Raw genomic sequence first — 14,121 nt, forward strand, 5'->3', positions numbered from 1 at the left:
GTGGCTAGCTAATTGACTGGTGTGACTAGCTAGTTGACTGCTGTGGCTAGCTAGTTGACTGCTGTGCTAGCTAGTTGACTGCTGTGGCTAGCTAGTTGACTGCTGTGGCTAGCTAGTTGACTGCTGACTGCTGTGACTAGCTAGTTGACTGCTGTGGCTAGCTAGATGACTGTTGTGGCTAGCTAATTGACTGGTGTGGCTAGCTAGTTGACTGCTGTGACTAGCTAGCTGACTGCTGTGGCTAGCTAGTTGACTGCTGTGACTAGCTAGCTGACTGTTGTGGCTAGCTAGTTGACTGTTGTGGCTAGCTAGTTGACTGCTGTGACTAGCTAGTTGACTGCTGTGGCTAGCTAGTTGACTGTTGTGACTAGCTAGTTGACTGCTGTGGCCGAAAAAGGACTGGTTTTGAAAGTTGGATCATCTTGTGCTTTGAGGCTTTAAAGGTGTTCTGACACTATGATTTTGAACATTCAAAGTATGTGGGAAACATCCCTGACAGGCATTGTCGTCATCTTAGCTTGCTACTTAACTTCTGAGTGAGAGAAAGCAGGAGCACCAATCAGCCTACACCACCGCACATACACCCATTGTTAGTGTGACAACTAGCCATGTCAACAAATGAATGCTGTCTGAACACACACCCATCGTTACTATGACAACTAGCCATGTCTTCAAATTAATGCTGTCTGAACACACACCCATCGTTACTATGACAACTAGCCATGTCAACAAATGAATGCTGTCTGAACACAACCCCATCGTTACTATGACAACTAGCCATGTCATCAAATGAATGCTGTCTGAACACAAACCCATCGTTACTATGACAACTAGCCATGTCATCAAATGAATGCTGTCTGAACACACCCATCGTTACTATGACAACTAGCCATGTCATCAATGGTATAATAACATGGGTTGAATAACATGGGTATAATAACATGGGTTGAATTGTACCTTTATTTAACTAGGCAAGTCAGTTAAGAACAAATTCTTATTTTCAATGACGGCCTAGGAACAGTGGGTTAACTGCCTGTTCAGGGGCAGAACGACAGATTTGTACCTTTTCAGCTCGGGGATTTGAACTTGCAACCTAACATGGGTTGAATAACATGGGTGAATAACATATGTCTTGTAATAAAGGCTATTATGGTCAGATAAAATAGGATTAGATGAAGGCTAATACAAGTTTATAGCAAAGTAATAATGTAATAGTAGCTGTGTTAGTATTACTATATTACCATACTTTAATAGTCCCAGACTGACAGTGAGTCTAGTAGATAGGAGGCCTATTATATCAGTACCACCATTATAATACAGGTTTTTTATGGCTTTGCAGAACCAAAAAACTCCAAATCGACCAAAGGAGGAAGAAAGCACAGCATTTCACTTTCTGGATTTCACTTTCCCCTCTGAACCAGAATAGAAAGTTAGGCAATATAATGAAACTGAACACCGTGTGGGTAAACCACATGCAGCCAGCCCATGTCTGTGCCACCTTCTATGATCTGAGTATGATGAGCATGGTGTGTCAGTGGAAACCTGGGGTGTATTCACGACCCCTCAAACCCACACGGAAACCAGCAGAAGCAAACTGAAGGAAAAGGGGAGGGACCAACATGAATTTGTCCAAAAGAAACTTGAATTTTTATTGAAAAGCATGTTTTTGTTCAAAGTTAATGGTTTCCGTTACAAACTGTTTGTTACATTTTTGTTCTGAATGAACAGACCAGTGTCTCCCAATCCTGGTTCTGGAAACCCAAAGGGGAGCACTCACACACCTGATTCAAATCAAAGGTTTGATGATGACTTGATTAGTTGAATCAAGTCTGAGTGATCGTGCAAACAGCACTAACTGTTATATAGACCTGATAACACTGTTATATAGACATTATAACACTGTTATATAGACATTATAACACTGTTATATAGACATTATAACACTGTTATATAGACATTATAACACTGTTATATAGACATTATAACACTGTTATATAGACATTATAACACTGTTATATAGACATTATAACACTGTTATATAGACATTATAACACTGTTATATAGACATTATAACACTGTTATATAGACATTATAACACAGTTATATAGACATTATAACACTGTTATATAGACATTATAACACTGTTATATAGACATTATAACACTGTTAAATAGACATTATAACACTGTTATATAGACATTATAACACTAACTGTGAGAATCACACTGTTTTATTCAGTGGGAACTATTGCAGCTCATACTGTAACTATCATGCATGTTGGTCCCAGTAGTTTCCTTTGGAAATGATGAGTGTGTACCTAACCTCATCTGCATACGGTTGGCTGTTAGCAGGCTCCCACACTGAAGGCCTGTAGCAGGCTCCCATACTAAAGGACTGTTAGCAGGCTCCCACACTAAAGGACTGTTAGCAGGCTCCCACACTAAAGGACTGTTAGCAGGCTCCCACACTAAAGGACTGTTAGCAGGCTCCCACACTAAAGGACTGTTAGCAGGCTCCCACACTAAAGGACTGTTAGCAGGCTCCCACACTAAAGGACTGTTAGCAGGCTCCCACACTAAAGGCCTGTTAGCAGGCTCCCACACTAAAGGACTGTTAGCAGGCTCCCATACTAAAGGACTGTTAGCAGGCTCCCACACTAAAGGACTGCTCCCACACTAAAGGCAGGCTCCCACACTAAAGGACTGTTAGCAGGCTCCCAGCAGGCTCCCAGCTAAAGGACTGTTAGCAGGCTCCCATACTAAAGGACTAAAGGACTGCCCACACTAAAGGACTGTTAGCAGGCTCCCACACTAAAGGACTGTTAGCAGGCTCCCACACTAAACTGTTAGCTTTAAAGGCTGTTAGCAGGCTCCCACACTAAAGGCCTGACATTTAGCAGGTGCCCCATAGTTAAGGACTGTTATTTCACAAGATGCAGATTAAAGGGTTGTTGAATTGTACATAAATGTATTTCTTGCAGGCTTGAAAAGTTTCCTTGCAGGTCCCAGCACTAAAGGAAGACCATTATCACATTAAAACGTTTGCCCCTGATCTGGTCTTGGACCAGGGGATATTGTTACAAACACTGGTATGTCAACATTTATCAAACATTTAAGCCCTTATGAGCTTTAAGATTAAGGCAAGGTATCTGGTCATGACTCCATTGTTTGACAGGTACATTGAACATTTTCCCTCCCAACTTGCCTCCTCTCCATGCCTCCCTCCCTCGGTCTCCCTACCTGCCTCCGTCTCCCTCCCTGCCTCGACCTTTGAACTGATTGTCTCCCTCCTCCCCGCCTGCCTCCATCTCCCTCCCTGCCTCCTTCTCCATGCCTCCAAATGACCTGCCTCCGTCTCCATGCCTCCATCCCTACCTGCCTCCGTCTCCATGCCTCCCTCCCTCCCTGCCACCTTCTCCATGCCTCCCTCCCTCCACCCTCTCTGTTCTCCCTGCCTCCCAACCTGCCTTCTCCCTCCCTCCCTGCCTCCATCTCCATGCAAACCCTCCCCGCCTGCCTCCATCTCCCTCCCTCCCTACCTGCCTGGGAATACAGATATGCATCTGTTGGTCACAGATACCTTAATAAAAAGTTAGGGGCGTGGTTCAGAAAAAATCAGTATCTTGTGACCACCATTTGCATCATGCAGCAAGACACATCTCCCTGCATAGAGTTGATCAGGCTGTTGATTGGGGCTTGTGGAATGTTGTCCCACTCCTCTTCAATGGCTGTTTCGAAGTTGCTGGATATTGGAACTGGAAAACTCTGTTGAAAAGCTTAATTGGAACACATCAATCCAGAGCATCCCAAACATGCTCGATGGGTGACTTGTGGCGAGTATGCAGGCCATGTCAGAATTACAGAGCTATTAAGGAATTGTGACAGTCATCACTGGGGCTTGAATCTATCATGCTGCAACATGAAGTGATGGAGGTGGATGAATGGAATGACAATGGGCCAAAAGGATCTCATCAGCAGTATCTCTGTGCATTCAAAGTGCCATTGATAAAATGCATTTGTATTTGGTTTGAGTAACTTTGCCTGGAAAATACCATAACCTCACCACCACCATGGGTCACTCTGTTCACAACGTTGACATCAGCAAACCACTGTCCCACACGACACCATACATACTGTCTGCCATCTGCCCGGTACAGTTGATACCGGGATTAATCAGTGAAGAGCACACTTCTCCAGCTGAGGCCAGAGTCAAAGTGATCATTTGCAGCACTGATGGAGCTTCACTGAACTGCAGTCAGCTCAAGACCTGGTCAGACTGATGGAGCTTCCAGATGCTGCTTCCTGAGGCGGTTTTTGACAGTTTGTCAGAAATGATTTGGTTCTGCTTCCACAGCTTTCATGTAGTGTCCAGCTGGCTGGTCTCAGACTGATGCAGGTGAAGAAGCCGGTTGTGGAGGTCCTGGGCTAGTGGTTAACCTACTGTCTGCAGACTGATGGAGGTCCTGGGCTGGCGTGGTTAAGTGCACCTACTGCAGACTGTGGAGGTCCTGGGCTGGCGTGGTTAACGTGGTCTACTGTTGTGGAGGTCCTGGGATGGAGTGGTTCCATAGCTGCTCCTGTAGTTGTGGAGGTCCTGGGCAGACTGTGGTTCCACGTGGTCTGCTCCTGTGGAGGTGAACCTACTGTCAGACTGTTACACGTGGTCTGCTGTAGTGGAGTGAACCTGGGCTGTCAGGTGAGGTCCTGGGCTGGCGTGGCTTCGGTTAGCTGGTCCTGGGCTGGCGTGGTTACACGTGGTCTGTCGGTTGTGGAGGTCCTGGGCTGCGTGGTTACACGTGGTCTGCGGTTGTGGAGGTCCTGGGCTGGCGTGGTTAACGTGAACCTGCGGTTGTGGAGGTCCTGGGCTGGCGTGGTTCCACGTGGTCTCCTGTAGTGGAGTGAACCTGGGTCAGACTGATGGCTTCCATGGTCTGCTCCTGTAGTAGGTCCTGAACCTACACGTGGTCTGCTGTGGAGGTCCTAGCGTGCTGTGGTCTGCGGTTGTGGAGGTCCTGGGCTGCTGCTCCGTAGTAATGTGGACCTCTGTCAGGTTGTGTGGCCAGTTGGATGTACTGCAAAATGTTCTAAAATGATATTGGTGTCCAGACTTATGGTACAGAAATGTACATAAAGTATCTGGGACAGCTCTGGTGGTCACTCCAGTCAGCATGCTAATTGGCTCCCTCAAAACTTGAGACATCTGTGTGACAAAGTAGGCCCATTTTATTTGGTTTTTATTTTCATGATTATTCACCTGTGTAATGATCATGCTGTTTAATCAGTACTTGATATGCACACATAACCCAAATCAGTCTTTAAGGTGACACACCTAACCCAAACTCAGTCTTTACCCCTGACTGGTGGATGGGATTATCCTGGCAAAGAGAAAGGCTCACTAACAAGGATGTAAACACATTAGTGCACACATTTGAGAGAAAGGCAGCTTTTTGTGTATGAAACATGTCTGGGATATGGTTTTATTTCAGCTCATGAAACATGGGACAAACAGTTTAATGTTTTTATATTGCTGTTCAGCATAGTTCTTACATCTATTTTAAATTTTTTTTCGTAGTTGTATTTAAAAAAAAACATTTTTACTTATTTTAGTAAATCAGCTTGTTACATGTAACAAATAATGATTTAAATGTTTTGTTTAATAGCATGGGTGTGGTAGTAATGGTCATCTGTATTTGCAATGCTGGTTAATCAAGCACCAGAGGTATGTTTCAGTTTAAATCTTTAATTGATCATTGCCCGGATCAATAATGGTGTCAAATCTTATTCAAAAGTCGAATTAGCACTAGAAAGATGAAACGTCATTGCTCGAGCAAACGTTTGAGTTGAGAGAAGAACATGGTCATATTTTTAGAAGAGGTCCCGTCCTAACGGAGGGCACAGGCTGGACTGTCACAGACACACATTGCCCCTTAAATCATATGTCTGACATGTTTTGTGATTTTTAATTTAACCTTATTTCCCAACATTGACCTGCAGGTGAAAAAATGATCAAACGTATATTTTTATTCAGACAGTAAATGACCACCAGTCAATAGTCATTTATTTTGTCAAGGAGGGGATGGAAAATTTTCAAACTGTTTGTCATGGAAGCAATTTCATCTTTCATTTACTCATGTTGAATGGGTCCAAAGAGATAAAAGAAGCTAATATTGTAGTCACTGTTAAATAGATTTTACAGCTGGATAATATGAATAATTAAAGATTCACTACCATCTGCTGGCTGGACTCATTTCTGTTGATTAGAACGTTGTCTTTATATTTATCAACTATTCAGACCCCTTATTCTAACCTAACCCAAACATTAAGCCCAAAAGCGACTTTTCCTGGTGATGAAGACTTTTTGGAGACTTTGACGTGAAAGCACATTTTGTTTACATGACATTTTATGATAGTCCTGTGACAATTTAGGCCCCTTTGTCCCCTGGGTTTTCCTAATACTAGAGAGGCTGGTGGGGGGGGAGTTTACTCCAAATACCTGAGCAAAGGTGAAAGTGAAAGGTGTGTCTCAGTATAGGACTGAGGTGTAGATTGTTCTGTAAAAACGTGTAGAAATGCACATATAGTGACTATTAGAGTGGTTATAGATTTAAATCAACTATTTTGAAGCGGGGGACGTGAAGACCAGTAAAGGTAAGAGGAGATGTCAGTATATTTCACTTTCCAAACTAGACACAACAGTCCTGTTTTAAAACAATGAGGACTGGAGAACGAGGAAGGGATGTTTGTATCTGTGTGATTGAGCAAAAGAGAGATTTTGATGAATGGTAATGATGTAAATATGAATGTTTTCCATTTTTATTGAGAAATGAGCCACACACCCCACCTTCTTCCCGGCTGTAAGTAATAACACACTAAAATGTCTGGCTAACAATGTAAGAAATAACACTGGAATGTTGCCTCGGGGCTGGAATCACTTCCTCCCTCTCTATCGGCGCCATTTTATATATTGACTACATCCCTCCTGGCTCGCTCATTAATATCTTCATCTAAATTACTGATTGTCTCTTATCCGCTTGTCATCCCATTATGCCATAGTTTGTCCATCTCAATTAACAGTAGAAACCACATTTGTTTAAGTAAGTCATCCATATCAGCTATGTGTTTTTTTAAAGCAGTAAATGAGGCTGAATTAACTGTTTCACTGAATGAGGCTCAATGAGAAATAGTTAATGACAAATCCCCAGTAACCTTCTAAGACGACATGGTAATATTGTCTAGATAGAGAACGACAGATCAGCTGTAAACAAGCAGGGCAGGTGGTAATACAGGCAATTCACTTAAAAACAAACAGTTCAAATCAAATGCAGCTTTAAATATCTACCTGTAAAACATAAGATCCAGCATCACTGTCTGTAAGTGCCCAGATTGTAATGGTTTTAACCCAAACTCAGTCAATACCCCCAGCCCTGTCCCCTGTCCCCTACACACCCTAACCCAAACTCAGCCTTTACCCCCAGCCCTGTTCCCAGTAGAAACTTGACGAAAATGGTCAAACTGAGACTAAATGTAAAGATAACACCAATAAAAATAACCCTTTGTGAAAAGTAAAGTCTTGATTAACTTAAGGTGCCGACATGGATACTGTTTTTGCCCTGTAATGGTTTAAACCCAAACTCAGCCCTATACCCCCAGCCCTGTCCCCTGTCCCCTACACACCCTAACCCAAACTCAGTCTTTACCCCCAGCCCTGTGTCCCCTGTCCCCTACACCCTAACCCAAACTCAGTCTTACCCCCACACCCTAACCCAAACTCCTTTACCCCCAGCCCTAACCCAAACTCAGTCTTCCCCTGTCCCCTACACACCCTAACCCAAACTCAGTCTTTACCCCCAGCCCTGCCCTGTCCCCTACACACACCTAACCCAAACTCAGTCTTTACCCCCAGCCCTGTCCCCTGTCCCCTACACACCCTAACCCAAACTCAGTCTTTACCCCCCCAGCCCTGTCCCCTACACACCCTAACCCAAACTCAGTCTTTACCCCCAGCCCTGTCCCCTACACACCCTAACCCAAACTCAGTCTTTACCCCCAGCCCTGTCCCCTGTCCCCTACACACCCTAACCCAAACTCAGTCTTTACCCCCAGCCCTGTCCCCTGTCCCCTACACACCCTAACCCAAACTCAGTCTTTACCCCCAGCCCTGTCCCCTGTCCCCTACACACCCTAACCCAAACTCAGTCTTTACCCCCAGCCCTGTCCCCTGTCCCCTACACACCCTAACCCAAACTCAGCCTTTACCCCCAGCCCTGTCCCCTGTCCCCTACACACCCTAACCCAAACTCAGTCTTTACCCCCAGCCCTGTCCCCTGTCCCCTACACACCCTAACCCAAACTCAGTCTTTACCCCCAGCCCTGTCCCCTGTCCCCTACACACCCTAACCCAAACTCAGTCTTTACCCCCCCCTACCCCCCTGTCCCCTACACACCCTAACCCAAAACTACCCCCAGCCCTGTTACCCCCTAAGCCCTCAGTCAGCCCTGTCCCCTACACACCCTAACCCAAACTCAGTCTTTACCCCCAGCCCTGTCCCCTACACACCCTAACCCAAACTCAGTCTTTACCCCCAGCCCTGTCCCCTAACCCAAACTCCCACCCTAACCCAAACTCAGCCTTTACCCCCATCCCTGTCCCCTGTCCCCTACACACCCTAACCCAAACTCAGTCTTTACCCCCAGCCCTGTCCCCTACACACCCTAACCCAAACTCAGTCTTTACCCCCAGCCCTGTCCCCTGTCCCCTGTACACCCTAACCCAAACTCAGTCTTTACCCCCAGCCCTGTCCCCTACACACCCTAACCCAAACTCAGTCTTTACCCCCAGCCCTGTCCCCCAAACTCTTTACCCCCAGCCCTGTCCCCCCTACCCTAACCCATACTCAGTCTTTACCCCCAGCCCTGTCCCCTGTCCCCTACACCCTAACCCAAACTCAGTCTTTACCCCCAGCCCTGTCCCCTACACACCCTAACCCAAACTCAGTCTTTACCCCCAGCCCTGTCCCCTACACACCCTAACCCAAACTCAGTCTTTACCCCCAGCCCTGTCCCCTGTCCCCTACACACCCTAACCCAAACTCAGTCTTTACCCCCCCCAGCCCTGTCCCCTACACACCCTAACCCAAAAGTCTTTACCCCCAGCCCTGTCCCCTACACACCCTAACCCAAACTCAGTCTTTACCCCCAGCCCTGTCCCCTGTCCCCTACACACCCTAACCCAAACTCAGTCTTTACCCCCAGCCCTGTCCCCTGTCCCCTACACCCTAACCCAAACTCAGTCTTTACCCCCAGCCCTGTCCCCTACACACCCTAACCCAAACTCAGTCTTTACCCCCAGCCCTGTCCCCTACACACCCTAACCCAAACTCAGTCTTTACCCCCAGCCCTGTCCCCTGTCCCCTACACACCCTAACCCAAACTCAGTCTTTACCCCCAGCCCCTGTCCCCTACACACCCTAACCCAAACTCAGTCTTTACCCCCAGCCCTGTCCCCTGTCCCCTACACACCCTAACCCAAACTCAGTCTTTACCCCCAGCCCTGTCCCCTACACACCCTAACCCAAACTCAGTCTTTACCCCCAGCCCTGTCCCCCCTACACACCCTAACCCAAACTCAGTCTTTACCCCCAGCCCTGTCCCCTACACACCCTAACCCAAACTCAGTCTTTACCCCCAGCCCTGTCCCCTGTCCCCTACACACCCTAACCCAAACTCAGTCTTTACCCCCAGCCCTGTCCCCTACACACCCTAACCCAAACTCAGTCTTTACCCCCAGCCCTGTCCCCTGTCCCCTACACACCCTAACCCAAACTCAGTCTTTACCCCCAGCCCTGTCCCCTACACACCCTAACCCAAACTCAGTCTTTACCCCCAGCCCTGTCCCCTACACACCCTAACCCAAACTCAGTCTTTACCCCCAGCCCTGTCCCCTGTCCCCACACCCTAACCCAAACTCAGTCTTTACCCCCAGCCCTGTCCCCTGTCCCCTACACACCCTAACCCAAACTCAGTCTTTACCCCCAGCCCTGTCCCCTGTCCCCTACACACCCTAACCCAAACTCAGTCTTTACCCCCAGCCCTGTCCCCTGTCCCTACACACCCTAACCCAAACTCAGTCTTTACCCCCAGCCCTGTCCCCTACACACCCTAACCCAAACTCAGTCTTTACCCCCAGCCCTGTCCCCTACACACCCTAACCCAAACTCAGTCTTTACCCCCAGCCCTGTCCCCTGTCCCCTGTACACCCTAACCCAAACTCAGTCTTTACCCCCAGCCCTGTCCCCTGTACACCCTAACCCAAACTCAGTCTTTACCCCCAGCCCTGTCCCCTCCCCTACACACCCTAACCCAAACTCAGTCTTTACCCCCAGCCTGTCCCCTGTCCCCTACACCCTAACCCAAACTCAGTCTTTACCCCCAGCCCTGTCCCCTGTCCCCACACCCTAACCCAAACTCAGTCTTTACCCCCCCCTGTCCCCTACACACCCTAACCCAAACTCAGTCTTTACCCCCCAGCCCTGTCCCCTACACACCCTAACCCAAACTCAGTCTTTACCCCCAGCCCTGTCCCCCCCTACACACCCTAACCCAAACTCAGTCTTTACCCCCAGCCCTGTCCCCTACACACCCTAACCCAAACTCAGTCTTTACCCCCAGCCCTGTCCCCTGTCCCCTACACACCCTAACCCAAACTCAGTCTTTACCCCCAGCCCTGTCCCTGTCCCTACACACACCCTAACCCAAACTCAGTCTTTACCCCCAGCCCTGTCCCTGTCCCTACACCCTAACCCAAACTCAGTCTTTACCCCCCCCAGCCCTGTCCCCTACACACCCTAACCCAAACTCAGTCTTTACCCCCAGCCCTGTCCCCTGTCCCCTACACACCTAACCCAAACTCAGTCTTTACCCCCAGCCCTGTCCCCTGTCCCCTACACACCCTAACCCAAACTCAGCCTTTACCCCCAGCCCTGTCCCCTGTACACCCTAACCCAAACTCAGTCTTTACCCCCAGCCCTGTCCCCTACACACCCTAACCCAAACTCAGTCTTTACCCCCAGCCCTGTCCCCTGTCCCCTGTACACCCTAACCCAAACTCAGTCTTTACCCCCAGCCCTGTCCCCTCCCCTACACCCTAACCCAAACTCAGTCTTTACCCCCAGCCCTGTCCCCTGTACACACCCTAACCCAAACTCAGTCTTTACCCCCAGCCCTGTCCCCCCCCTACACACCCTAACCCAAACTCAGTCTTTACCCCCAGCCCTGTCCCCTGTCCCCTACACACCCTAACCCAAACTCAGTCTTTACCCCCAGCCCTGTCCCCACACTAACACTCAGTCTAACCCAAACCAGTCCCTTTACCCCCAGCCCTGTCCCTTTACCCCCAGCCCTGTCCCCTACACACCCTAACCCAAACTCAGTCTTTACCCCCAGCCCTGTCCCCTGTCCCCTACACCCTAACCCAAACTCAGTCTTTACCCCCAGCCCCCCCAGCCCTGTCTACACACCCTAACCCAAACTCAGTCTTTACCCCCAGCCCTGTCCCCTACACACCCTAACCCAAACTCAGTCTTTACCCCCAGCCCTGTCCCTGTCCCCTACACACCCTAACCCAAACTCAGTCTTTACCCCCAGCCCTGTCCCCTACACACCCTAACCCAAACTCAGTCTTTACCCCCAGCCCTGTCCCCTGTCCCCTACACCCTAACCCAAACTCAGTCTTTACCCCCAGCCCTGTCCCCTACACACCCTAACCCAAACTCAGTCTTTACCCCCAGCCCTGTCCCCTACACACCCTAACCCAAACTCAGTCTTTACCCCCAGCCCTGTCCCCTACACACCCTAACCCAAACTCAGTCTTTACCCCCAGCCCTGTCCCCTACACACCCTAACCCAAACTCAGTCCCCCCAGCCCTGTCCCCCCTGTCCCTACACACCCTAACCCAAACTCAGTCTTTACCCCCAGCCCCTGTCCCCTACACACCCTAACCCAAACTCAGTCTTTACCCCCAGCCCTGTCCCTGTCCCCTACACCCTAACCCAAACTCAGTCTTTACCCCCAGCCCTGTCCCCTGTCCCCTACACACCCTAACCCAAACTCAGTCTTTACCCCCAGCCCTGTCCCCTGTCCCCACACACCCTAACCCAAACTCAGTCTTTACCCCCAGCCCTGTCCCCTACACACCCTAACCCAAACTCAGTCTTTACCCCCAGCCCTGTCCCCTGTCCCCTACACCCTAACCCAAACTCAGTCTTTACCCCCAGCCCTGTCCCCTGTCCCCTACACACCCTAACCCAAACTCAGTCTTTACCCCCAGCCCTGTCCCCTGTCCACTACCTAACCCAAACTCAGTCTTTACCCCCAGCCCTGTCCCCTGTCCCCTACACACCCTAACCCAAACTCAGTCTTTACCCCCAGCCCTAGCCCTGTCCCCTACACACCCTAACCCAAACTACACCCTAACCCAAACTCAGTCTTTTACCCTAACCCAAACTCAGTCCCTACCCCCAGCCCTGTCCCCTACACACCCTAACCCAAACTCAGTCTTTACCCCCAGCCCTGTCCCCCCAAACCCAAACTCAGTCTTTACCCCCAGCCCTGTCCCCTACACACCCTAACCCAAACTCAGTCTTTACCCCCAGCCCTGTCCCCTACACTATTTAACCCAAACTCAGTCTTTACCCCCAGCCCTGTCCCCCCTACAAACTCCTAACCCAAACTCAGTCTTTACCCCCAGTCCCCTGTCCCCTACCACACTGGCCTAACCCAAACTCAGTCTTTACCCCCAGCCCTGTCCCCTGTCCCTACACACCCTAACCCAAACTCAGTCTTTACCCCCAGCCCTGTCCCCTGTCCCCTACACACCCTAACCCAAACTCAGTCTTTACCCCCAGCCCTGTCCCCTGTCCCCTACACACCCTAACCCAAACTCAGTCTTTACCCCCAGCCCTGTCCCCTACACACCCTAACCCAAACTCAGTCTTTACCCCCAGCCCCCTATATGGTAGGTCTGACATTCTGATTTGTAAATTCCCCGCAGTTCCCAACATTGACCAGCAGGTGGTAATGATACTCTCTTCTCAGACAGTAAATGACCACCAGTCAGCTACATTTATTTTGTTAAGAGGGGATGGAAAAGCATTGAGACTATTTGTCATGGAAGCAATTTTACTCATTTACTCATGTGAATGTGTCCAAAGAGATAAGAGAAGCTAATATTGATAGACACTGTTAAATCTTTACAGCTCAGGATAATATGACTATAATTAAAGATCATCACTACCATCTGCTGGCTGGATCGGTCTTCTGATTAGAACCCTATTCTACACACTGCAAACCTTATGCCTAACCTTAAACCTAAATTAAGATCAGAAATGCACATTTTTGTTTACATGACATTTTATGATAGGCCTGTAGACAATTTAGACTTTGTGACTGGGTTTTCTAATAACTAGAGAGGCTGGGGGAGGAGTTTACTCCAAATACCTGAGCAAAGGTGAAAGTGAAAGGTGTGTCTCAGTATAGGACTGAGGTGTAGATTGTTCTGTAAAAACATGTAGATATGCTTAATAGCATATAGAGAATTTGATGAAAGGTAATGATGTAAATATGAATGTTTTCTCTTTTTATTGCAGTTAAAATGGCAGAGTCCAGAGTTCATAGTAAGTCACCATGCTATAATTAATGATGAACTTTTCTTTCATGTATCTGGGAGAACAGAACTAAACCAACTATTGAAAATGAAATGTGTTTGTGGTTTTATTTTATCTTTATGTGTAAATGTGTGTCTGGATGAAATGTGTTTGTAACATGAGGAGTTGTAGCTGAGTTTGTGTCTGTGAGAAACAGCTCTACTGCTCCACAGTGACCTCTCCTTCCAAACATCTCTTTATTATAGAAACCATTTAATCCAGTCGGACACAATATAGAAGAAAATAAACCTTTTGTACTTTACTGGCTCTAGAGAAGTTAAAGTTGTACATTTCAACAAATAAGTTGGGCTCCTGAGTGGAGCAGCGATCTATGGTGCTGTGTCTCAGTGTGAGAGGCGTCTCTACAGACTCCGGTTCAATTCCAGGCTGTATCACATGATTGGGAGTCCCATAGGGCAGA

This window comes from Oncorhynchus keta, chromosome 14, assembly GCF_023373465.1.
Source record: "Oncorhynchus keta strain PuntledgeMale-10-30-2019 chromosome 14, Oket_V2, whole genome shotgun sequence".
In the NCBI taxonomy this organism is placed as follows: domain Eukaryota; kingdom Metazoa; phylum Chordata; class Actinopteri; order Salmoniformes; family Salmonidae; genus Oncorhynchus; species Oncorhynchus keta.